The 26216-nt window shown below is 36.8% G+C and overlaps 1 protein-coding gene across 10 annotated transcripts in view; it reads left to right on the top strand.

Moving 5' to 3' along the window:
• The window catches only part of TNRC6C (trinucleotide repeat containing adaptor 6C), a 280735-nt gene that overhangs the window by 32781 nt on the left and 221738 nt on the right, over positions 1-26216 (top strand). The window contains exon 1 of one of the 10 annotated variants that reach the window (XM_069076737.1): positions 19965-20130. The exons of 8 other annotated variants lie outside the window; for them this stretch is intronic. The gene's annotated coding sequence lies outside the window, so the exon portion shown is untranslated. Of the gene's footprint in view, positions 1-19964; positions 20131-26216 lie in introns of those variants that run through there. One more of the 10 variants, XM_069076742.1, reaches the window with a different exon arrangement.

The following is a 26216-nucleotide window of genomic DNA, read 5'->3' as shown; positions in this document are numbered from 1 at the left end:
ATATATATATATATATATATATGTGTATATATATGTATATATATATACATACAACATAAATATAAAGTAATTTTGGGAGGAAAGACTGGAGGTCACTGGCATACCAGAGAATTAGAAAGTGTCCATATAGAAAGGCAGCACTGGAGCTGAGTCTTGAAGGAAATTCAAGAACTGCAGGAGGTAAGGAAGCCTAGTGTATTCTAGACACGGGAAACAGACAGCCAGGGCCTTTTTGGTGCAGTCTGTGTGCAGTAAAGCAAGTAGGCAAGTATAGTAGAATACAATTGTGTAGATGTAAAATGCAAAAGCAAAATTGAAATTGATGAGATAGAAAAGAGTGCTTGAAGGAGATGAAGCAAGCAGGATGTGGGATATGAGATAGGAGATAAGATACAGGATGTGATCAATCAGAAAAGTGATCAAAGAACACTATGCATCCCCTGTCGTGAACTTACCAATGTGCTTTCACAAAGCACCCCCAATTCCAGAACAACTCTTCCCCTTCCTTCTCCTATTCACTTTGCTTCTCTGTATGATAAAGGCACTACCTAACTACCTGATATCCCAGGCATTTGGGAGCCATGCTTTCTCCTCCAATTCTCTTGTCCCCTTTCCCCCTTTAAATTTAAATTTAAATCATACCTTTAACCCCAATAACTGTCTTTGCCTCCTACGGGAAGCTGGGCCTGCTCCCTATGCTCTGTCTCTCCCACATGGGAGCAGGCCTGCTTGGGTGCATCTCCCCAGTAAATAAATGCCTTAACGTGGAAACTCCAAGTGAATTCTTTCAGGACAATAGAATGTACACATCTATTCCTCATCATTTCAGGTGGCACCCCAGCATTCTTGGGGTGTGTCCTGAAATCATTAAAATGAAGCTTTTTTCCTGAGCATAGGAGGGAAAAACATCTTGCCTAGTGAGGCTATCTAGTTTTGTTTGACATAAGACCCCATCTAGAATTATTGAAGGAAAACTTTGAGGGTCAACTCCATCCTAGGGTATGTTGATGTATTGGAAAGTATACCTAACCTAATAGAGCCAGCCATCTTTATTTTTGAGGCTAATTTCCATGGAGACAATGAGTGGTTTATTTAGTATACAAGGAAACTAAAGATTGACAAATTTAGGAAATACAAGCTATATAGTTGTTTATTTAATTATTATTTTTAAATTGAAGAGGGCAGGCTAACTCTGAGACCTCAAAAACTTATTGGTAGTTCCAGAATACCGAAAATTTTAATGTATTTTTAAGTAGATTACAGTGCATTCATGGGAGAAGAAAGTTTTAAAAATTAGTATGAAAGGTAAAAAATATAGTCAAATATAGTCAAAGCTCCAGCTCTCAAGTCCCTTAAATTTCCTACAGCAAAAGTAACTAATACAGTATAAAATGGTTTTGCTCTCTGTCAGGTTCAGATGTACAAACCAAGAGTGGCTATAATGCCAATGCAATATTCACAGCACTCATAGTGGCTATGAATATGCTGGTGTAGTTGTGAATCACAAAATGTAAGAGACTCTCCACATGGAAGACATAACCAAAACATTTATTCATACACCAGAAAGCCAAATAGCAACCAAGAAGTTGGTACACATAACCAATGCAGCGAGCACCGATATTTCCAAGCCTTCCCTACATCAGGCTTTAAAAACAAAACAGACCTACTTAAGTAAAAATGCCCCTCTCTCATTCATGCTAGCTGTTCTGCCTCCATGCTGCTTGCTCCCAGCTGTTCTGGCTCTCTCTGCTGCTCCTTCCTGTTCCATCCTTTCAGCAAGCCCCTCCCCCTTTGGGCTCCATGTGATTACATTTAGATTGTTAAGAGGCAAGGAAGATCTTCAAATTCCCATTACCATTACAGTGGCAAAGACATGTGTTGCTGCAGTATATAATGTGATAATGTAGATCAGGCACGAAAGCCAACAGAAACACCAGGGAAAAATATCTTTTCTTTGTGATGGTCCTGTCTTTTTGGAATGAATTGGGCCTATACTTTGCAAAATATAAGAGTTTGGAACTTTCTTTGAATTTTTGTTCAACTTTCAAAATCTGGCCAAGGCAAAAGATATAAATTTCAAATCTGACAATATGTAAATCTCCAAGGTGAACAGTTTCTTTTATGCTTGGACAACACAGATAAGGAAAAATTTATAAGCCTAACATGTAACTTTTGGGCTGAATATTAATTCTAAAGCATTGGCATATTTGGCTGGGGTACAGAATATATTTGGTCACAGATAAAATGAGGTTGTTCTTGCTCCCCAGCCTGGTGACCCTTAATTGTCTTTTCCCCACCGTTCTCTCTGAGGGAGAGCAATGGGGTGGGGTAGGGGCTGGGATTGTATGTACGTGCTGGGAGATGTTTACCCAATTGAGAGGCGTGAGGGAGCTGAGAAACTGAGGGAAGGGAATAACAGATTCATACATTCACTCCTAATACATTGAGTGGAATAGTTGCCTCTCTCCTTTCTCCCTACTCCCAAGCACTTATAGTTCAGTTCAAGTAAATTCAGTGCCTATATGATGTGACTGTCAGATTATAATTAGGGCTGACTTTTTTCTACCCTCATTCCTGCCCACTACCTTCATGATATTCCCATTTCATTGTATCAAAATCTATTCTGAGGAAATAATTTCATACTAGTTCATTATCAGCTAGTATGCATTTTATTTTATTTTTTTGCTTTGGGGGGGGCAATTGGGGTTAAGTGACTTGCCCAAGGTCACACAGCTAGGGGTGTGTGTGTGTGAAGTGTCTGAGGCCAGATTTGAACTCAGGTCCTCCTGGCTCCAGGGCTGGTGCTCTACTCGCTGTGCCACCTAGCCACCTCTGCTAGTATGCATTTTTAAAAAAATCTTTCAGCAGTATTAGCATGTTGAGCCTCATTTTTTTTACAATTTATAATTTTATGTGAGAAATCTTGTCACTTATTAAAAAAATTTCTTCTGTTAATAAGAAGAAAAATAGGCTTTAAATCAGGTGTCCTCAGTACCCCTAAACTCACTTAGAGTTTTGATCCTGCTTATAATACATACTTAATTGTTTTTTTTGTTTCTGTATGAAAATTGTGCTGGTGTTCATTGAACTAATTTGGAGAATATTTGCAGTCAGTAATTCAGAATATGTTAAATAATTTAAGGCCTTTTGGCAGTATTTTTCTAAAAGATTGATGGATGAGGAGTTGATTTGGGGATTATAGAGAATGACTATATTTTAGGCTAGAGTATAGAGGATAGGAATTTTTTAGTATCATTAGTGGGAGGCAGCATGGGACATCAAATAGATAGCTGACCTTAAAGTCAGAAGATCTAACTTCAGATCCCACACTCAGTTACAGTATTAATTATATGACTATGGATATGTCATTAAACTTTGCAATGCCTCACTTTATTCATCTGTAAAATGATTATAATAATACATGTACAATTTTAGAGTTATTATAAAGAAGTACTTTGTAGGCCTTAAAGCACTATGGAAATTGAAGTTGTTAATAATAAACCATGAATGCAGAACTGAATTTAAAGGCTTTGTGATAATCAACAAAGGCAATATAAATGTTTTGGCACTTGAGGGCTACTTGTTTGATAATTAATAAATTGATCATAAATTGTTCTTTACATCTTTGAGACTTTTTAGCATACCTACTTTGGTACCTCCCTGGAGATTAATATTTATAAAGCAGACCTGAAAGCTCCATATAAATGCTAGCTATGATTATTCTTTACATTAGTGGAATGCAAATATTCTGTTTCTCATTTGATACAGTTTGGCATTTTTGTTGTTTTGAAAGTCTTATGACCATGTAAATAACCAGATAATTTTTACATCCCTTTCTTTTGGGGGAGTTCTCTCTTCCTTCTGATTATCTTTACTTTTCAAGCCTGTGTAGTGAAGTTTTTGATTGATGGTGAATTTGTTTTTTGTTTTGTTTTGCAACTCTGGATCCTTCTATCACCTTAATCTTTTCACTTTTGCTGTCTGTTGCTAATTAAAGAAATGTAGAATTTCAGATGATTTTATTTCTTGGATTGTTTTTTTTACAAATTTCTTTTTTGTTGCCCTTAATTGGGCAGTGCCTTTGTATGTAACTTGTATCCTAGGATACTGTTGACACAAAGAAGTACGAGGCTGTTTTGTTTTACTATAATATCAGACCATTTGGAAAGTATTCCTGTCTTCACTTCATTTCATGTACATCCTGGGGTTACCCACATTATTAGGTAGTGCCATCTACACTAAAATATTTTCAGCAGATTTTTGGATGTGCCTGTGTACCTCACCTTCTTGTGATACCCAAATACTCTGGAGCACCGTTTTCTGTCCGACTTACCATCATGATGATTTTGAATAGCAAATATACAAAATATATTCAGATGTAGTGGAAACACTAATGTATTTGATGTACCTGTTGAAAATTGTTTTTTATTTCTGAGACGTCTAGGTAGTGCAGTAGATGAAGGGCTGGATCTGGAGTCGACCTGAATTTAAATTTGGTCTCAGATACTTAAAAGCTGTGTGAACCTGAGCAAGTCACTTAAGATCTGTCTGCCTCAGGTTCCTCAGCTGTAAAATGAGGATAGTAATAGCACCTCTCAGGGTAAATAGTTTATGAGGATCAAATGAGATTTGTAAAGCACTTAGCACAGTGCCTGGCACATAGTAGGGTTTTAATAAATATTCGCTACCTTTTGTCTGTCTCTACTTAAAGCACACTACCAACATTTTTCAGGAAGAAAATTTAACCCATATAGTTCTGCCTTGCCATAAATTTGTTACTATTTTCTAAATATGTGTGGCTTCCAAATTTAAAAGGGAGTTTAGGCTAAAAAAGTTGGATCAGTTGATGTACATGACTGAAATGTGCAAGCTGTACAACTCCACTGAGACACATTAATTAATTTTTATTTCTTGGAATCTTTTTCCAGCGATATAAAATTTTATTTGGACTTGATAAATGTAAAATTCTTAATGTACTAAATTCTTAAAATACTAAAGTAGTCTTTTCGCTTTAATCCAAGATTCTTATTGTTAAAGGTGATAACTTCAGGCACAACACATCAAACAAAAACTATCAGAGAGAAAGCTGGCAGAATTTATTGAGAGTTATTGGAATTTTGAAATCAAAACTAAATTGGAATATGTTTAAAGAAGTAAGCACTTACACAGTATTCATCTTAAAATACACTCATGACTATATAATGACTAAAAGATTTGGAAAGTATCTTAATAAAAACCCATATTATATGAACAAAGAAAAGCCCACACCTTTGGGTAGCTATAGAAATTTCTCTTTAATCATCGGAAAGGAAGAAATGGATTGATAGACATAATTAAAGCACATGATGAACAGGTCACAAAATTATGGAAATGCTTTTGGAATAAGCAGGCATCACTAAACAATAATGAAGGCTCATAACAATGAACACATCATTGGATTTATCAAATGCAAATGAAAGAGTTTTTTGTCTAAATAGAGTCTATCAAAAAACTAAGAATCTAGAATGGTATCAAAAGGCCCTGCATGGGCCTCTCAGGGGGAAAAGAAAGAATCTGTATCACATAAGCAGAAATTCATCTGTCATGCAAAGGGCAGAGTTCTTTATCATGGCTGATCATTTAATTTGTCAAAGTTCTTAAGTCTTCCAAATGTGTTTTTATACATGTGCATTGTATTTTAACTTAAGGTGTGAAGTTTTGGTCTAAACATAATTTCTTTCATTATTCTATCCAATTTTCGCTGTAGTTTTTTTTAACCAAATATTGAGACCTTACCCCACTAGCTTGAGTCTTTATAGAATTCTGGGCTACTTGTTTCACTTTCTTCTTTGTATTGTGTAAGTATGGTGAAGTTTGTTGTTTTCCTAATGTCAAACTAGCCCTGAATTTCTGGTCTAAATGCAGCCTAGTTGGGATTTATAATTATTGTGCTAGGTTGTTGAAAAATCTTTGCTAATATTACATTTAAAAATTTTTTTTCTTTTATATACAATTTATGATGTGACTTTTTATATCAAGGGCCTTTATCCACATGGAACTTAAATTAGTACAAGGTATGAGGTATTAGTCTAACCCTAATTTCTTCCATTCTTATTTTGTTCCTCCCAGCTTATCAAAGGAGAATGATCTTTATACTGGAAATGACAGAACAAAAATCACTGGCAGGTTGTGCCCAGAGAGGTGTAAAACTGCCTATTAGGCCTGTTTCCCAAGATGATTAGGGAAAAAGGAAAAGAATCTATATGTTATAAAATATTTATAGCAGCTGTCTTTGTGTTGGCAAAGAACTGGAAACTGAGGGGATGCCCATCAACTGAGGAATGACTGAATAGGTTGTGGTATATGATGGTGATGGAATACTACTGTAGGAAATGATGAGCTCAATGATTTTAGAAAACTATGGAAAGACTTGCATGAAATAATAAAGAGCAAAATGAGCAGAACCAAGAAAATGTTGTATATAGTAAAAGCAATATTGTTTTAAGAACAGCTTTGAGTGACCAAGTCATTTTGACTATTATAAATACCCAAATTAACTACAAAGGATGTATGAAGGAAGATGCTCTCTGCATCCAGAGAAAGAGCTGATAAATAGAAATATATATAGTATCGTTTTACATACATGTATATTATACACACACATATTATTAGTGTATGCTATCTCTAGGGCAGGGCAGGGGGAAGAAAGTGGCATGACAACTTCTATATATTTAAAAGAAAAAGCAAGTTGTATATAATAGATTTGCAGTTTCATGTGTAAACCTCTTTTTTCCTATCCTACTTTGTTATGGAAAAACTTGTTTTATTTTTTAAGTTCAGAATAAAAAAACAAAATGCAAAAAAAAAGTGCTTTACAGAGATCCCCTCCCCTCAGAAAATATGACTGGCAGAGACTTGATACCCAAGAGGCATCCTGCCCAAATGAACCACATCTTCAGGTCCTGAAAGAACTAGCAAATGTAATTTCTGAGCCACTGTTGCTAGTTTTTGCTTGCTTTTGTTTCATTTATTTATTTTTATTTTCAGTTTCAAATTCCCTCCCTCCATCCCTTTCCTACCCATCTAGAAGGCAAGAAATATGATACTCATTATAAATATGAAGTCATGTAAAACATTTTCACATTAACCAGCCGTATTGTTTCCCTTTCTCCTCCAAAAAAAGGCAACAAAAATAAAATTTAAAATTTTACTTCAATCTGTACTTGAGTTCATCGAGTCTCCCTCTTTGGAGGTAGATAGATTTTTCATCACGAGTCTTTTGGAGTTGTTATGTCATTGATATTTGAACAGTCACGGAAAATGTGACACAAAATTAGAGAGGAGTAAATGATTTTCAAAAAAAAAAAAGGAAGAATAGATTCAGAAATTATAAGGCAGTGAATTTGACTTTGGTCCTTGGGAAAATTCTACAGTAGATCATTAAAGACATAGTTGACCTACATCTAGAAAGGGAAGTGATAATTATTACAAAGAACCAGCATGACTTCAAGAGCAAATCATGAATGAATGAAGTATTTATTAAGCACTTACTATATGTAAAACACTGTGCTAAGCATTGTAGATAAAAATAGAATAGTAATACAATCCTTGCTTTTGATCATGCCAGACCAACCTTATTTCCTTTATATGACAGGATTACTAAACTAGTTGAGGAGGGTGCAATGAATATAATAATGTACCTAGATTTTATCTCATGCTATTCTTGTGGAAAAGAAAAAAAAGAAGAAAAACAAAAGAAAAAAAAACAGTGAAATGGATTTTGAACTGGTTGGATGTTCAGACTCAGAACGTCTATCAGTGTTAAAGGAGGTCTTCAGGTACCCCAAGATTTTTACTTGATCCTATGCTGTGACTAACATCAATGACTTGAATAGAGGTATGGATAGTATGAGATAGTATGCTCATTACAACTTAAAATAATTATAATCAACATTTATATAGTGCTTTTAAGATTTGCAAAATGCTTTACATATGTTTCTCACTTCAAATCCATACCAACCCTTTGAAGTAAATGCTGTCTTCATCCCCATCTTATGGATGAAGAAAATGAAACCAAGAGAAGGCTTTAACTTACTAAGGTATATCTAGTAAGTGTTGGAGGTAGGATTTAAACTTATATTTTCTTTACTCTGAGCCTAGTGCTCTCCATTTTGCAATGTAGCTAACACAAGGGTTGACAGAGTCTGCATTCAAAAAGATTTGCGGGCTAGAGCACTGGGCTAAATCTAACAAGATTAAATTCAGTAGAAATGAATGTAACTGTCTTGCACTTGGGAACAAAAAATTAACAAGGATAAAGAGGGGAGGCATGAATAGCCAACAGCTGTTGGGTTTTTTGTTTTTGTTTTTAAAGATCTGGGAGTTTTAGTACACTGAAAGTTCACTATGAATCATCAATGTGATATGGCAGCTGAAAAAGCTACTACAATCTTGGGCTATGTTAAAAGAGAACACAGCTTTCAGGAATAAGAGAAATGATGGTTCCACTATTCTCTGCCTTTGTCAGACCCCATATGGAATTCTAGGTGCCATGATTTAAGGAGGATGCTAATGAACTGTCCAGAGAAATACATATTGGATTGTAAGAAGCCTTGGGTTCATGTCACATGAGAATTTGTTGAAAGAACTGGGCATATTTAGCCTTAGTGGAGACATTGTGCTTGTCTTCAAGGATCTGAATGACTATAATGTAAAAGAAGGATGAGACTTGTTCCATTTGACCCTATGGGGCAGACCAGGAGCTTTGAATGGAAGTTATGAAGATGCAAATTTAATCCTGGTGTCAGAAAAAAGTCCCATTAGACCTCTCCAAAAGTGGAATGAGCTGCTGATAACAGTTGGTAGCTTCTTCCTCTTTAGAAGTCTGGGCTGGATTGCCACTTACTGGGTATGTTATAGTGGAGATTCCGTTTTTGCATGGATTGAACTAGATGATGATTGACATCCCCCTTGGCCTCAAATTATGTGATTATACAGTAACTATCTTGGAACATAGATTATTATCAAAGACCATATTATCACAGTAATAATAACTTTTATGTAGTGCTTACTATGTGCTGGGAAGTGTGCTAATCGCTTTACAGTTATTACCTCATTTGATCCTCACAACAACCTTGTGAGGTAGGTGCTATTATTATTCTTATTGTACAGTTGAGGACACTTAGGCAAACAGAAGTTGTGACTTGTGGCCTAGATTTGAACCAGTATCTTCCTGACTCCAGGCTCAGCACTCTATCCATAATCTCTCTACTTGTTGAGTCGTAAAATTTTTAATGTTTTTAATAGATTTTCACTGTACCAAATATTAATAGCTTTCCAACTACATAGAACAAGGCTTTCAAAATATAGCAACCAAGCATAAGGAATCAAAATCATGTGGGAACAGGATTAGGCACATATATACCCTGCTTCACATGAAAGCCCTTTAAGTACTTGAAGACAGCTATCATTCCTGCCAACTTTTCCTCTTCCCTGCACCCCTTCTCTTTTCCAGACTTACATGCCCACTCTTATAGTATCATTTAGATAAGAAAGGAGGTTGTTTGTGTGATGAACATCATTTTAAAGATATGAGAAAATAAATAGTTTGATGATGTCATCAAAACCTCAAAATGTACCAATTCAGATATTCTTCATTACAAATTCAAGGAATAGACTCTGTAATTTGGGACAGTTCACAAAGTAGACAAGTGATACATTGTATATATTCCTAATCCAAATCCGAATATTTTTCCTCCTAAGTTGGAATAAATCATGTTAATTGTTGGCACTCTTTAGGGAAGGGCAGTAATTGTAACCCAGTTCTCTCAGTTTTTGAAAATGTATAAACAAAAGCAAGAGAAAAATAGTTCTGAAAGTCAGGGAATGAAGAAATTCTTATGTTCGAGTAACAAAGGGAGAATTGGTATAGAATTGCCAACTGCAGAAAAGTATAAATGTTGGGTGGCAAAGTCAGTGTGAATCCTTTACTTTGAGAGTTTAGGTTGAGAAATATCTTGAGTGTGTCGTGTGGAAGAATTGGACTGTTTTGATTGGTTATAGAGGACAGAGCTAGGGCCTATGGCTGAAAGGCACAGGAAGCCCCAAAGTTTCTAATAGTTACAGCTGTCCATAAGTGAAATACCTTCAGGAGATAGCACCAATAAATACAATTCCATATGAAGTTTTTCAGAGTCTTTCAGACATGGTGAATGTCCTATGTTGTAAAAGGGATTCCTGCTCAGTTATGGGTTAAATCTAGATCAGAGGTGTCAAACTCAAATAGAAAGGTGCCACTAAACCATACATAATAAGCTGCATATTGACTTAGAAAACCACATATTAACAATATTTGTTCTATTGTATTTTTATTTATTTTGATAAATATTTGTGGATTATGTTTTAATCTGGTTCAGACTATTTTTTGGTAACCTGTGTTCTAGATAATTTTTTTTTAAAGCAATTGGGGTTAAGTAACTTGCTCAAGGTTACACAGCCAGTTATTTCTGGGTGTGATGCTGAGTATCTGAGCCCAGATTTGATCCCCAGGTCATCCGGACACTAGAGCTGGTACTCTTACTCGCTGAGCCACCTGGCCGCCCCTAAGCAATTGGGGTTAAGTAACTTGCTCAAGGTTACACGGCCAGGTGTTTCTGGGTGGGTGCTAAGTGTCCGAGCCCAGGATTTGATCTCCAGGTCATCCTGACACTGGAGCCAGTGCTCTTACTCGCTGTGCTACCTGGCCACCCCTCTAGATAATTTTTAATCCTATCATATGAATACATGGATGAATCCTGTAGCTCTGTTAATGTTCTACAAATAAAGCATGTGATAGGGTTGGCCAGCACCCATAACCCACTACCTTAATTAACATTGCATTTAGTTTCCTGAATTTTCCATACAAATATAGGCAGTATGGTATTGTCAGGAAAAAACAAACAAAACAAAACATGAATTTGGCAGTGAGAGAACTAGTTTCTAATTCTGTCACTTATATTTGGAGACTTGAATCTTGTCTCTGGTATTTGGAGATATGTTGTTGTTTGTCCTTTGTTTTTGAAGAGGATCAGTGACATCACAGGGTGAAGTCTTGACTTACTCAAGTGAATTGGATTTAAATGAGACTAAGTTGGACAAAGTTGTCAGATTCATTCTCTCTTCCAGAGTCTTTGAAATTCAGTGTCAAGACAAAAGTCAGGATGATTGATGATGGCCCAGGATCCATTGGATGACCTTGTCATCTTTGATATCTGACCAACCTCTAAGCTCTCCACAGCGCCTGCTTCAGCCATCTTCATTGACACTGGAACAAATTGTTCTCATCTGTCCATTCCTCCAGGAGAAGTCTTCACATTCTTGGGGTGGATATCCCCCAAACTCACTGATGGGTTGGAGGCCTTTCAGTTATCCTCAATTTGGTTTAGCTCATCTACTGAGATGGTTTTACTGGGGTGTGGCTGCTCTGCATGCTACAACTTCTTGGAGCAACAAGTGAGAGTTGGGTGACTGTTGGGGTGACAGTAGAGGTGAATGAGCATCCCTGAAGGCAAGCCCTCACACCAGAGATGCTAATTCTCCTTGAACACCCCATACATCCCGTGGAGACATAGTCAGTCACTAGCTGTGTGACCATGGACAAATGATTTAAGATTTTTCATCTTCGGTCATTTTCATCATCCATAAATTTGAGATGCTAATACCTATACAACCAACCTCTGACAGTTAAGAGGAATAAATGAGGACATTTACTGTAATTACTAAAATATTAGATTATTTAAGACACTAAGTTTATAATTCATTTATTTCACAAATCTGCAAGTATAAAATCACCTTTAGAGAATTTATTAGCACCCCCATTTTTGTATTCAGCTGAATTGACCAATTTTTCATTTCTGACCACAGTTTTATCCAGTTATCTGTGAACATAAACTGATATTCTTAGAAGCCTTAACTTTTGCCTCATTGTCTTCCTAAATTTGGAGAACTGTTAACAGTGTTTATACCTCATAATATATAGTCATTGAAGCAGAAAAATCAGTAGGGAAAGTATGATTCATTTTTTACCAAACTTTACTGGCTCAGTTCATAAGGTCTAAAACCAGAAGGGGACACATAAGTCATCAAGGCTATTCCCCTTTTCTCCTCCCTAATTTTACAGGTGAAGAAACTGAAGCTAAATGGCAGTGTTGTGATTCAAACACAGATCTGGACCCCAATCCAGAGTTCCTTCCACCTCACCAATGTTGTTGTAACACATATTCCATAAAACAAAGGATTCCTACACTGAAGAAACAAGGGAAGGAACGGAATTAATATTTATATAGCACCTACTATGTGCCAGACACTATGCTAAGCACTTTTTTTAAACTTTGACAGTAATAAATACTTTATTCTTGAAGGGTAATCAAGGTTTGTAATTCTCTGTCTTATCAGGCTCTGACATAATTTGTATTTCAAGAATAAAAGTAAAACCGTAAGAAGAAAGTCTGTAGAATTTACAGGATACACTGGAATCATTTGTTAATGTGATTCTTGTTTTATAACCCTTTGAACATATTTCCAAATTGTTTTCCAGAATATTTGGACTAGTTCACAGCTCCAATGATAGTGCATTAAATGTACCTATTATCCTACATCCCCTCCAGCATTTCTCACTTTCGTTTTCTGCCATCTTAGTCAATGTGATGGATGTGAGGTGGTACCTCAGAAATAATTTTCACTTTTCTAATTATTAGTGATTTAGAGCATTTTTTCATATGACTATTGATAGCTGTGATTTCTTCTGAAAACTGCCTGTTCATATCCTTTAACCACTTATCAATTAGGGAATCTCTCTCATTTTTATAAATTTGACTCAGTTCCTTCTATTTGAGAAGTGAGACTTTTATCAGAGGCAAGGCAGGTAGTAACATAAAATCTTTAGTATCATTTTCATTGATAAAACCATGAAGTGTCATAGTCAAGGAAAAGCATATAGATCAGTTTGCCTGTAAAATACAGTAATGTGGGATAATGCTTAAAAGGACAACTGGAACCAGAATATAAAAAGGATTTTGAATGTTAAATAGAGGTGTTTCTATTTGATCTTGGAGGTAGTTGCAGACTATGGAGCTTTTTGAACAAGTGTTATGGTCTTTGTTTAAGAAACATCACTTTGGCAGCTGTTTGGAGAACGAATTTGAGGAGAGACTTGAGATCAGGAGACCAATTAGGAAGTTGTTGTAATAGGGAAGAGGCAATGAGACTATGTGTGAGTAGAGAGAAGGGGACAGATGTAAGAGAGATTGTTGAGGTTGAATTTATAAAACTTGGCAACTGATTAGAAATATTTGGGTAAAAGGGAAAATTAAAGGTTGAAGATGATATGGAAGTTGTGAACCTGGATAACTACGAGGAAGTTATGAAGATGGATTCAAGGAAAAGATTATGGTGAGTTTAATTGCACCATATTATCCAAATATGGTTATGTGTATTAGAAAAGTAGGTAGACAAGTCATATAGTATAAGCAAGAAATAATGAATAGACAGTTTGTGGGCTATACTGCTACATGTTTAGAGAGGAAAGCCTAGCCGAAAAGCATATTGCATGGACCATTTATGGAGGTGTTATCATAGTACACGGGCAAGAAAATGAGAGGATGTGAGTAGATTGTCATCTCTATTGATAGAACAGGTGAGACCACAGTTCCACAGGTGAGGTAGCATCAGTGAGACCACAGTTCCATGTTTTTATTGATCTAATTAATTTCATTTGTTTTCAGTTTCTGTATTTGCAATAGGCCTCAACTAAATGAGGCTAAACCACAGAATAAATATGGTCACTGTGTGTAATAAATTGACATTTGTAGCATCTGTATATCAAATGAGTCAAACCTGAATATTATTTTTATTAGTTCATAATCATTTTTTCTCTATGTACTAGCTAAGCCAAATCAATAAAAGCTCTTAAGTTGATGAAAAACAATTAACAATTTAAATTCTTTTTTATGTTCCTTATTTTGTTTCTGCCTTTATCAGAAATGATGTTATAATTAACTTTGTTAATCAGGGCTTAACACCTCATAAAGATTTACAAAACATCTTTTTAGAGCTAAAAAAGACCTCAGAGGTCATCTAGCCCAAACCCTTTTTACAAGTGAGGAAACAGATACTCTGGAATGGGAAATAAACTTAAGGCACTGGATTTGGTGTTAAATTTATAACCAGAATTTAAACTCTCATTTTACCACTTACCATTAAAGCTCCATGTGAGCTTATCACTTCAGTGCTCACCTTCTCCCCATCACTTGGGATAACTTCTCTGTAAAATGAGGGGATTGAACTAAATTATTGATGTCCCCCTACCCCAAACTTTTGTTTATTTGAAAGTGATATTCATCAATAATTAACATATTAGAAATGAAAACATCTTAATATTATTATACTGATGCCCTAGGACAATTCCACCCAAGGCCAAACCCCTCCTTATTCCATCCCAGTTGTTCAAACACATTCTTTATTTCCCCACATTCCCATCCCCCTCAATCTAACCATCCCTCCCCCACAATTTCCCACTCTAAAGCTACCCAGTGCTTTCACTGTGTTTCCTAGAATGGCGGCTCCACAGAAAGTAAATTAGATTTCTTCTTAAAACTTTTCCTTTCTTGTTCTTCCATGTACTTGCACTCACTGAAACCTGGCTCACTCATGATGACAGTTTCCCTGGTTATCCTTTTTATTTTTATTTTTTTAAGCAATCAGGGTTAAGTAACTTGCTCAAGGTTACACGGCCAGTTATTTCTGGGTGTGGTGCTGAGTATCTGAGCCCGGATTTGATCCAGGTCATCCCGACACTGGAGCCGGTGCTCTTACTCACTGAGCCACCTGGCCGCCCCTAAGCAATTGGGGTTAAGTAACTTGCTCAAGGTTACACGGCCAGGTGTTTCTGGGTGGGTGCTAAGTGTCTGAGCCTGGGATTCGATCTCCAGGTCTATCTCAACACTGGAGCCTGTGCTCTTACTCGCTGTGCTACCTGGCCGCCCCCTGGTTATCCTTTTTAGCACTGGTTACACTGTTACTCATACTGGTCATGGTGGGAGAATTGGATTAATTTTTGCTCCCCATTGCCACTTCCAGGCTCTCCATCTACTATAATCCCTTTACAAGCTCTCTTTGAGGTTCATTAATTCTGTATTTGTCACCTAATCAAAATTCTGGTAATAAATGTCTATAAACCTCCAGGACACTTTTGTTACTTCTCAATGAGTTCGGTGCCTGGTTCACAGTCTTTCCTATCTTCATGTTAGGGAACTTCAACATACATACTGCTATTCCCTCAAACACTCGAACCACCCAGTAACCCAGCTTTCTCATTTCCCATGATTTACTTCTCCTTAACACAGCAACATACAAAGATAGTCATACTGTCGATCAGTGTTGCCAGTTGATCTTGCAAGTATTCCACATCCATGTTCATGAGCTCTGAAATTCCTTTATCTAATCATAATCTATTGTTATTCCACCTTTCTCTCTGCCTTGAAATTCATCTTCACCTATGACTTCCAGACAGTCCACCCCCCTCAGGCCTTTCCCAGTACCTCTTCTCTGCCCTGGCTGTACTCTCTTCCCTTTCCCATCTTAATGAACTAGTTCAACTCTACACTAACCTGTTCTCTAGAGTCTCTTTCCTATTAAAGGGTTTGCCTTACCAAACTCCAGCCATGTATTATTCCTACCATCCACGACCTTTGTTCCTATTCATTTGCTGCTAAACAAAGCTAAGAGAGTCATGAAACCATGCTGACTGGGTCCACTACAAATTTTGCTATGTAATTATAACTGGGCCTTGGCTGTAGTAATAGTTCTTTTTCTTCTCTAATTGATTCATTATCCCACTCACTACAGTGGCTTTTCCAAATCTTTTCATGTCTTCTCAATTCTCCTATAACTTTTCCCTCTTGTACTATCAGCCTTTGACAGTAATAGGGAAGTTTGGGAGGGGTGAAATTTTAGGAGGAAAAAGAACAAGTCCAATTTTGAATAGATTGAGTTTATGATGACCACTGGACATCTACTTTAAGATATCTGAAAGGCAGTTGGAGATGAGACTGAAGGTCAATAGAGAGGTTAGGACAGGATAGGTAAGTTTGAAAATCTGTCATCATAAGGATGATATTTATCTAAATATTTAGGAGATGGGGGCGGCTAGGTGGTGCAGTGAATAGAGCACCGGCCCTGGAGTCAGGAGGACCTGAGTTCAAATCTGGCCTCAGACTTTTTTTTTTTTTTTTTTTTAGCATTCGGGGTTAAGTAACTTGCTCAGTGGCCTTAGACACTTAACACAAAAACTAGCCCTGTGACCTTGGGCAAATCACTTAACGCCAAATTGCCCTCCAAAAAAGCAAAAATTAAAAAAAAAACTATTTAGGAGATGATGAGATCATCCAGAAGAGAGCCCAGGACAGAATTGTAAGGGACACCCATAGTTAGAGGACATGTGGCCCCCAGCAAAGGAGACAGAGAAACAGTCTGATACATAGGAGGAGAACTAGGAGAGAGTGATGTTCCAAAAACTTAATAAGAGTATAAGTGTCTGAGGATGAAGAGAGATCCAAGAAAAATCAGAATTGAGAAAAGGCTATTGCATTTGGAAAGTAGATCATTGGTAACTTTAGAGAGAGCAGTTGTGGTTGAAATTATTCCCTTAGTCACTGTTCTTTGGGTACTTTTTAGCCAGTTTTAAATTTATCTAGCTGTACTATTGTGTAGCCCACAAAGTAACTTCATCTTATCCAAAAAGATACTATAAGATGTGCCCCCTCCCCTATTTACTTACCTAGTTTCCCAGTCCAAAAGATAGAAAATATGGTTTGTTTTGATGTGATTTGTTCTTGATGGTCCCATACCAACTAACTCTCAGTTGTCACTGCTTCTCTTTTTCAACCATCTCCTCTATTAATGGATTCTAAAATCTTGCCAGGAATAGTCAAACTATATAAATAGGCAGTTTTCAGATGAAGAAATAAAAGCTATCTATAGGCATATGAAGAAGTGCTGTAAATCACTCTTGACTGGAGAAATGCAAATTAAAACAACTCTGAGGTACCACTCACACCTATCAGATTGGCTAATATGACAAGAAAGGAAAATGATGCATTTTGGAGAAGATGTGGGAAAATTGGAACACTGAAGCATTGTTGGTGTAGTTGTGAACTGATCCAGCCATTCTGGAGAGCAATTTGGAACTATACCCAAAGGGCAACCAAACTAGGTCTGTATTCCAAAGAAATTATAAAGGGAAAAGGACTTCGAAATATATTTACATTTATAGCAAATATATATTAATAAAATTTTGTGCAAACATATTTATAGAAGCCCTTTTCATGGTAGCAAAATATTGGAAATTGAGGGGATGCCCATCAGTTGGGAAATGGCTAAACAAACTGTGGTATATGAATGTAATGGAATACTATTGAGCAATAAGAAATGATGAACAGGTAAATTTTGGAAAATCCTGGAAAGACTTGTGCAAAATGATGCAAAGTGAAATGTGTAGAACCAGGAAAACATTGTGTACTATATCAGCAGCCATTTTGTGATCAGCTGTGAATGACTCAGCTCTTGTCAGCAACACAATGATTCAAGTCAAGTAGGAAGGATTCATGAAGGAAAATGCTATCCATATCATCAGATAAAGAACTGATGGACTCTGAATGCAAAGCACATTTTTTTCATTTATTTTATTCTTTCTCATGTTTTTTTTATCTGTTTCTTCTTTCACATGTAACTAATATGGAAATATTTTTACATGATAATACATATATTAACTATATCTTCCTACCATTTTCAGAAGCGGGGAAGGGAGGGAGAAAAATTTGGAACTCAAAATCTTAAAAAAATGTATCCTAAAAATTTTCTTGACATGTAACTGGGGGAAAAAATAAAATACTATTACACTTAAAATAAATAAATTGGTGGGTAGGTAGATAAATAAATGGAGAAAGGAAAGCACTGAAAGAAATAAAATTTTGCCAGGGAGTAAAGGCACTTTCACTGGCTAAATGAAAGAGAGTCTTTTGGAAATTGGGGCCACATTTACCCACTTTGAACCTTGAAGCTACTTCTCTGGTTCTCTACATTTTCTCAGTAATTACGCCTATCCATTATTTTAGTGCCCTGAGAAGTGTTGTGTCCCTGCTCTTAAATAACTTGAACTGATTGAGAGAAAATAGTTACTTAGTATCACTTCATTTATGTTTCTGTTTCCCATTAACCATTTTTAATTTTTATGTAGAGGTTTGAAGCTAGGGCTGTTAAGGGAAAGACCTGTTTTTGATTCCTGCCTTCACTTCTTCCTGTTGTATGATCTTGAGCAGGTTACTTAACCTTCCTGTACTTGACTTTCTTCATCTGTAAAATAGGAGTAATGGGATCTGTACTACCTGTCTCCCAAGGCTGAATGAGATAATTGATTGTAAAGTGGATTGTGACCCTTAGAATGCTAGATAAATATCAGCTATTATCTTCCCATTTAATGTATGGGAAAAGAAAGCAAAACTGTATGAATGAATGAATAAAAAGCTTTTGTTGCAGTTTCCTGTGTGCCAAGAATATAGTGGCAGTGGCACTACTGTAGTAATAGAAGTGAGACCTCTCCTGGACCTTTCGCTTTTCCCTGGTAAAGCTAAAAAAAAAAAAGCCCTTTTGTGGTCCTTATTCATAACAATAACTCAGATTTACATGTCATGAAAAGGAATAATAATATTTGGTATTTACATAGTATTTAAGGTGCTTTATGTATATGTGATATATAGATTATATATGTATATATAATATATATTGTATGCATATATATTATATATACATGGTAAAATGCTTTATATGCTACATTTAAAACTACAGCCCTTTACAATTCCTACAGATATTATCCCTATTTTATAGATGATAAAATTGAGGTTCGGAGATTGTGATTTCCCCAGGGTCGGCCAGAATTTTAACCCAGGTCTTTTCAGGGTTTTAATAGGCAGTGAAATTTAGTTCAAAGAACAGTGTACTTAGGAGTCAGGGAGACATGTTTGAATCCTGCACTGGCTGTTCGGCCAGAGACAGTTCACTTTTCCTCTCTGATTCTTAATTACCTCATTTGTTAAATGGAGAATAATGGTATCTAGAGTGCCTGCCTCAGGGTTATTTTGAGGATCGAATAAAATGATATATGTAAAATGCTTTGTCTTTCTGACTTCAAATCTGGCATTCTTTCTACTTTGTTATTACTCTCCTGTGATATAGCCAAACTGGCCTATTCCTCACACATGACTCCATCTCAAATCTCTAAATGCCTGGAATGCCCTTCTCCTTATCTATACCCCATACAAATCTCTTTACACAGTTCAAGCACTGTCTTCTGCATAAAGCCTTTCCTGATTCCACCCCCAGCCTTCAGTAAGCCCTTCAAATACTAGGGCTTTCCTTCCCAAACTATCTTGTATTTTACTGCTTTATTTATGTGTGTGATTATTACATTTAAATTTATGCTGTACGTATTTATCTATGTACTTGTATGTTATAGAATGTAAGTTCCTTGGGAATAGAAATTGTTTCTTTCTATCTGTAGTGCCTAGCATGTTGCCAGGCACATAGTAGGAACTTGATTGATTTGCTTGCCTCTCAATTCACTACAGGCCTCATCTTATGCTAGATTTTAGTGTTTATGACATTCATGTTTTTTTTTTTTCCTTTTGGAAGGCAGTTGGGGTTAAGTAACTTGCCCAAGGTTACACGGCTAGTTTTTTGTGTGTGTTAAGTGTCTGAGGCCAGAACCGAACTCGGGTCCTCCTGACTCTGGGACCGGCACTCTACTCACTGTGCCACCTAGCCGCCCCAGGCTAACCAGTTTTAATAAAGTGAAATGGTATTTTATAAGCATGTAGAATTTAGCATCACATCCTAATTCATAAAAGTTTATCATATGGTAATAACTAACATATATGAGTGTGTATATATGTGCATATGTAAACATACATATATATATATACTACTTTAAGGTTTGCAAAGCACTTTACACATATTTCCATATTTGATCTTCTAGCAACCATATGAAGTAGGTGCTGTTATTATCCCTGTTTTACAAATGAGGAAACTGAAGCTGAGAGAAGTCATGTCAAGGTCACACAGGTATTAAGGCTGTTTTGACTCTGAAAGTACTGTCCACTATGCCTCCAAGACTGGTAATTAATGTCTTCAAATTGGTGGTTTATGAATCAAAACAATTTGTTACATTAGGTTGTAGATTTGGCCACACGTACTTGATTAGATAAAATTAATATGACATCAATTCTTCTCATTAATTATGCATAGGTCCTTAATATTTGTTGATTGATTAGTTAAAACACATATGCCATTCGTTATGACCTCTTTCATTTAGAATTCTGACTTAAATTCTAAGATTCTGAAATGAGCAATTCTAATAAAAATAGTAGTTCCTTGATATTTTTACTTTGTAGACATTTTTTTTAAACCGCCACAAATAATTTAAAAATTGTCTTAAACCCTTATTCTATTATGCCTTATTTTCATACCTTTTTAAAGGCTTTATTTCCTAACTAGTATTCTGGGACACCAGTGATATTATATGGAATTTTTTTTATTGTTTCTCATATCCTCTTCCAATCTCCAGACTTAGATTATTCCCATCATCTGTTTCCTCTGTTCTCAGTTCTGTACTCCTGACTTGAGTTCTCACAGCTAATCCTTTTATTCATCCGCCTGATTGACTTTGTATTACATTTCCCTTCTTGTCTATTCTAAGCTTTCTTTGTTAAAGCCATGAATAGTCAGTTCTACTATGAGACATATATATGTTCTTAAGAAATAACACCACTGTGCAAAATTATGCAATAAAAATAGCAGGGTTTATGAAGAAAAATAGGATTAGGAACACAGCCCTCAGAAACTTCATCACTAATTCATGAAAAAAGATTAAGAACCTAAAAAAATGGTAGTGCATGTTATGTTATATGTTTATACATGTTAAATGGCTCACTCTACACCTTGATTCCCATGGGGTCCAGGCTAACAGAGGCAAACAACTGGGAACAGAGAGCAGCTTCCATTGGCCAAAACTCTGAGGATCCAGGACCTCTGGCCAGTGGAAGGTGGGGGAGGGAGTAGGAGGCAGACCAGCTTCTCTTATCTCAGAGCTCCTCCTACACTAGAAAATATACAATAAATATGGCACATTAGCATGAAAAAGACCTGAAGTTTGCTTGTGAAAGTGATCATTGGTGGAAGGGTTGCAGCTTGTGAATTATGATGAAATGGTACAATTTTCTGTGTTCTTTCAGTATTTCTGGCAGATGAAGTTGAACATAAGCAAATACAAAATTTATGTTATACTAAAATCATTCCATAATATAGCAGCTGCATTGGAATACATTCACATTTTCAAAACAAGCATTGTATCAGAATTGACTTTATATTATCTTTTGATTCCTTTACTGCTGACTAAAAATATACCGTCATCTCCGCCATCCTCAAAGAAACCTTTACTTGCTCCTCAAGTGATTATCCAGTATCCCTTTTCCTTTTCACAGCTATATTCCTAGAAAAAACTGTTTTTACTCATTACCTCTACTTTATCACTTCCCACTCACTTCTCCATTACCTACCATTAGACTGAAACCACTTTTTTGAAAGGTTATTATTCTTCTTCCTTCTGAACTTTGCAGCTTTTGATACTGTTGATCACCCTCCTACACTCTACTTTGACCGCTCTCCTATCTGAGTTTTCATTTCACTGCTGACTACAGTTAATCCCTTTCACATCTTGAGGATTAGGGGTGTGGACCCCTGAGATCTGGAAAATCCATGTAAAATTTTTTAGCTCTCTTTTTTTTACCAGAGAAGGAGTCATCTGACTTCGTGGATTGCCTTCTATTTTTTTCTTGATATTATAAAATACTACACATATTTTATGCATTTCTGAGTTTATAAACTTTTTCTGTGACTTCTATTGGTCTTTGCGTGTTGTCTGTGGCTTCCCCAAAACTCCCCCCAAATTCCCATTTAATTTCTTATGACAACCCAATGATATATCAGAACCAAGATGAGGAAAGTCATGACATGGAAGGGATAGCCATAACTGGTTCTCTTCCTACCTAACCAACCAGTCCTTTTTTGCAGGTTCATCATCATACTTTGGGACCCTGCCCCTCTGTGTGATTATGCCTCAGGGCTCTATCCTGGTACCACTTTTCTTTCTAAACTCTGAATAATCTAATCAGTTTTCTGGTTCAGCCATTATCTTTATTAGATGACTTACAAATCCACATATTTAGCCTTCATCTCTCTCTGTGTCTCTGTCTCTGTCTCTCTCTGTCTCTGTCTCTCTGTCCCTGTCTCTGTCTGTCTGTCTGTCTGTCTGTCTGTCTGTCTGTCTGTCTGTCTCTCTCTCTCTCAGTCCCAGTCTCAAATTTCCAACGGCTTCTTGGACAATTTCATCTGAATATTCCATAGATGTCTAAGACAAATAACGCGCCTAAAACAATTGAATATTTTCCCCTCCAAACCCAACCTTATTTCTCACTTTCCTCTTTTATGTTGAGGACATGATTACTCTTTTAGTCACCCAGGTTCACAACCTTGGAGTTAGCTTCAACTCTTCCCTTGGCCTCATTCCCTATATCCAATCAGTTACCAGATTTCCTCTTCTCTGCTTATGTACCAACCATCCAAGTTGAGGCCCTCATTTTCTGTTGCCTGGACAACTACAGTAGCATTCTAATTGGCCTTTCTAGTTCATCTTCCCCACAGCTAAAAAATTGATATTTGTAAAGCACAAATCTATATTGTTTCACATTCCCTGTAGGATAAAATATAAACTCCATTGTTCGGCATTTAATGCCCCTCACAGTCTGTCTCTAGCCTATCCTTCCAGACTTACTTCACATTACTTCACTTTATTCTGTATGCTAGCTAAATCAACCCACTTGCTATATGCCTCATACATAATGTTTCATCTGCTATTCCCAAACCTTTTCATAAGCTGTCCCTCATACCTAAAATTCCCTATCTCCCTTACCTCTGCCTCTTGGAACCCCAGCTCCTTTAAAGCCTTATTTCAGTTACCATCTCTTTCAAGGTACAATTTCTGATTCCTCCATTTTTAGTCCTTCCTTCCCCTCCAAATTAATTTATATTTAGTTTTTACATATTTTGTATTTACATATTTATGCATGTCATTTTCTTTCCTGCAGAATGTAAGCTCCTTGTGGGCAGGGAATGTTTCATTTTTCTTTGTGTCTCCTGCACTTAGCACAGTGCTTGGCACATAGGAGATGTTTAAATAAATGTTGAATTAAATTGAACTTATTTGTGGCATGCTGTCCTTTTCCCTAAAACTTTGGTTTTTGTTTTACCCCACCACAGATGGTCATTAGAGTCATTTTGATCCTTGTTCAGAGCATTCCAACTTAACCAGCACCCCTACTTAAAAAATAAAACAAACCAAAAAACCACCTCCTCTTTTCCCTTGAATCCAGTCCAAACCCTCCATGCTGCTTAGGTCCCATCTCCTTGCCATCCTGCACTCTTATCCTTTCTACTCCAAATCTAACTTTTAAGAATGATTGTTGGGGTGGAGCCAAGATGGCAGAGTAAAAGCAGGGACTCACCAGAGCTCTCCCTGAAACTCCTCCAAATACCTATAAAAAATTATTCTAAACAAATTATAGAGTAGCAGAACCCACAAAAAGACAGAATGAAACAAATCTCCAACCCAAGACAAACCTAGAAGGTCGACAGGAAAAGTCTGTTGCAACAGGCTGAGAGAGGAGCACAGTACAGCACAGGCCATGCCAGCACAGACCAGGCCCCAGCAAACCTGGAGCAGGCTGCAGGACTGAATCACAGGCAGCTGTGACAGTTTCTAGACTTCTCAACCCACAAATGCTAGAGACAACTTAGAAGGTCAGTAGTAAAGGATGTCAGACCTGGTGAGAGAGGAGCAGAGTCCAGCCTGGCTCCACCAAACCAGGAGCATGCCTGGGGGAGTGATTGAATCAGCAGAGGCTGTTTCTGGAGCTCTCAGCCCACAGACAGTAAGGGGGTCGAACAACTGGTCAGAAGGAGATTATAGATCTTTGCTGGCACTGAGGCAGAACTCTGTTGCTTTGCCCATGCTTGGATTTAGGTCATAGTCCTGGGTGGCATTCCTGGGGCAAGGAGGAGCACTGGCATGGCAGAGCTTGTGGCAGCAGTGGAGAGGGAACCCTCCTCAGAGTTCCAGGACAGAAAAGAATGCTTGTGGTCACTCACAGACCAGAGCACAAGCCAGGAGAGGAGTAAACACCTTTCTTTTGATCAAACCACCTTGAAAGAACTGAAAGTTTACAGGTCTCTAGAAGTATCTCTGAAAACAGCTGCATAAAACCCCCAAAGCTTGAGACAGTACACTCTCCACACTGGAACCAGAAACCTACAGTAACAAAGAGTTAAAAAGTCAAGTAATCCGGGAAAATGAGCAAACAGCAGAAAAAAACTCAGACTATGGAATCTTATTTTGGTAACAGAGAAGAGCACAACATGCAATCAGAAGAAGACAACAAAGTCAAAGCTCCTGTATCCAAAGCCTCCAAGAAGAATATGAATTGGTCACAGACTAGAAGAACTCAAAAAGAATTTTGAAAATGAAATTATTTTGAAAATTTAGAGAAAAAATTGGGAAGAGAAATGAGAGTGATGCAAGAAAATCATGAAAAATGAGTCAACAGCTTGCTAAAGGAGACCCAAAAATGCCAAAGAAAATAACACCTTATAAAGCAGACTTGACCAAATGGAAAAGGAGGTCCAAAAGCTCACTGAAGAAAATAATTCCTTAAAAATTAAAATGGAACAAATGGAAGCTAATGACTCTATGAGAAATCAAAAAATTACGAAATAAAATCAAAAGAATGAAAAAAAGTTGAAGACAACATGAAATATCTCATTGGAAAAACAACTGACCTGGAAAATGGATCCAGGAGAGATAATTTAAAAATTATTGAACCACCTGAAAGCCATGAACAAAAACAAAAACAACCCTGGACATTATCTTTCTAGAAATTATCAAGGAAAACAGCCCTGATATTCTAGAACCAGAAGGTAAAATAGAAATGGAAAGAATCCACCAATCACCTCCTGAAAGAGATCCCAAAATGAAAACTACTAGGAATATTATAGCCAAATTCTAGAGTTCCCAAGTCAAGGAGAAAATATTGCAAGCAGCCAGAAAGAAACAATTCAAATATTGTGGAACCACAATCAGGATAACACAAGATTTAACAGCTTCTACCTTAAGGGATTGGAGGGCTTGGAATATGATATTCTGGAGGTCAGAGGAGCTAGAATTGAAACCTAAAATCACCTACCCAGCAAAAATGAGTGTAATCAGTGATGGGAAAAATTTATACTCAATGACAGAGGAATTTAATTCATTCTGGAGGAAAAAAAAACACAGAGCTAAATAGAAAATTTGTCTTTCAAATACCAGACTCAAGAGAAGTATGAAAAGGTAAACAGGAAAGAAATCATAAGAGACTTATTAAAGTTGAACTGTTTACATTCTTACATGGAAAGATGATATTTGTAACTCACAAGACCTTTCTCATTATTAGGGTAGTTTGAAGGAATACATATAGACAGAAGACAAAAGATGAGTTGAATATGAAGGTATAAAGAATAAAATTAAGGGGTGAGAGAGGAATGTACTGCAAGAAAGAGAAGGGGAGAAGCAAAATGGGGTAGATTATTTCACATAAAAGAAGTAAGAAAAAGCTTTTACAATGGAAGGAAAGAAGGTAAGGTGAGAGGGAATGAGTGAACCTCATTGGAATTGGCTTAAAGAAGGAATAACATACACACTCAATTGGGTATGGATATATGTCTTACCCTACAGGAAAGTAGGAGGAGAGGGGGAGGTGACAGAACAAAGGGTAGATTGGGGGAGGAGATATTCAGAAGGAAACTTTTGAGGAGGGACAGGGTGAAAGGAACACCATGACTATAATGAGCATGTCGAATTGCTTGCCTTCTCAATGAGGGTGGGTAGGGAGGAAAGGTAAGAATTTGGAACTCAAAGTTATAAAAATGTTAAAAATTATTTTTACATGTAACTAGGAAATAAGATATGCAGGCAGTAAGATATGGAAATCATCTTTTATAGGTATGAGGTGGTTATGGGGGGAGCTTGGGGAGTTTTCCTGCTTCTGTGCTGCCATCTTAAC

This window comes from Petaurus breviceps, unplaced genomic scaffold, assembly GCF_028583685.1.
Source record: "Petaurus breviceps papuanus isolate PSGF00001 unplaced genomic scaffold, PetGlider_PUasm1.0 90925, whole genome shotgun sequence".
In the NCBI taxonomy this organism is placed as follows: domain Eukaryota; kingdom Metazoa; phylum Chordata; class Mammalia; order Diprotodontia; family Petauridae; genus Petaurus; species Petaurus breviceps.
Note: the sequence above shows the minus strand (reverse complement) of the source record. Positions and strands in the feature narration are given on the sequence as shown.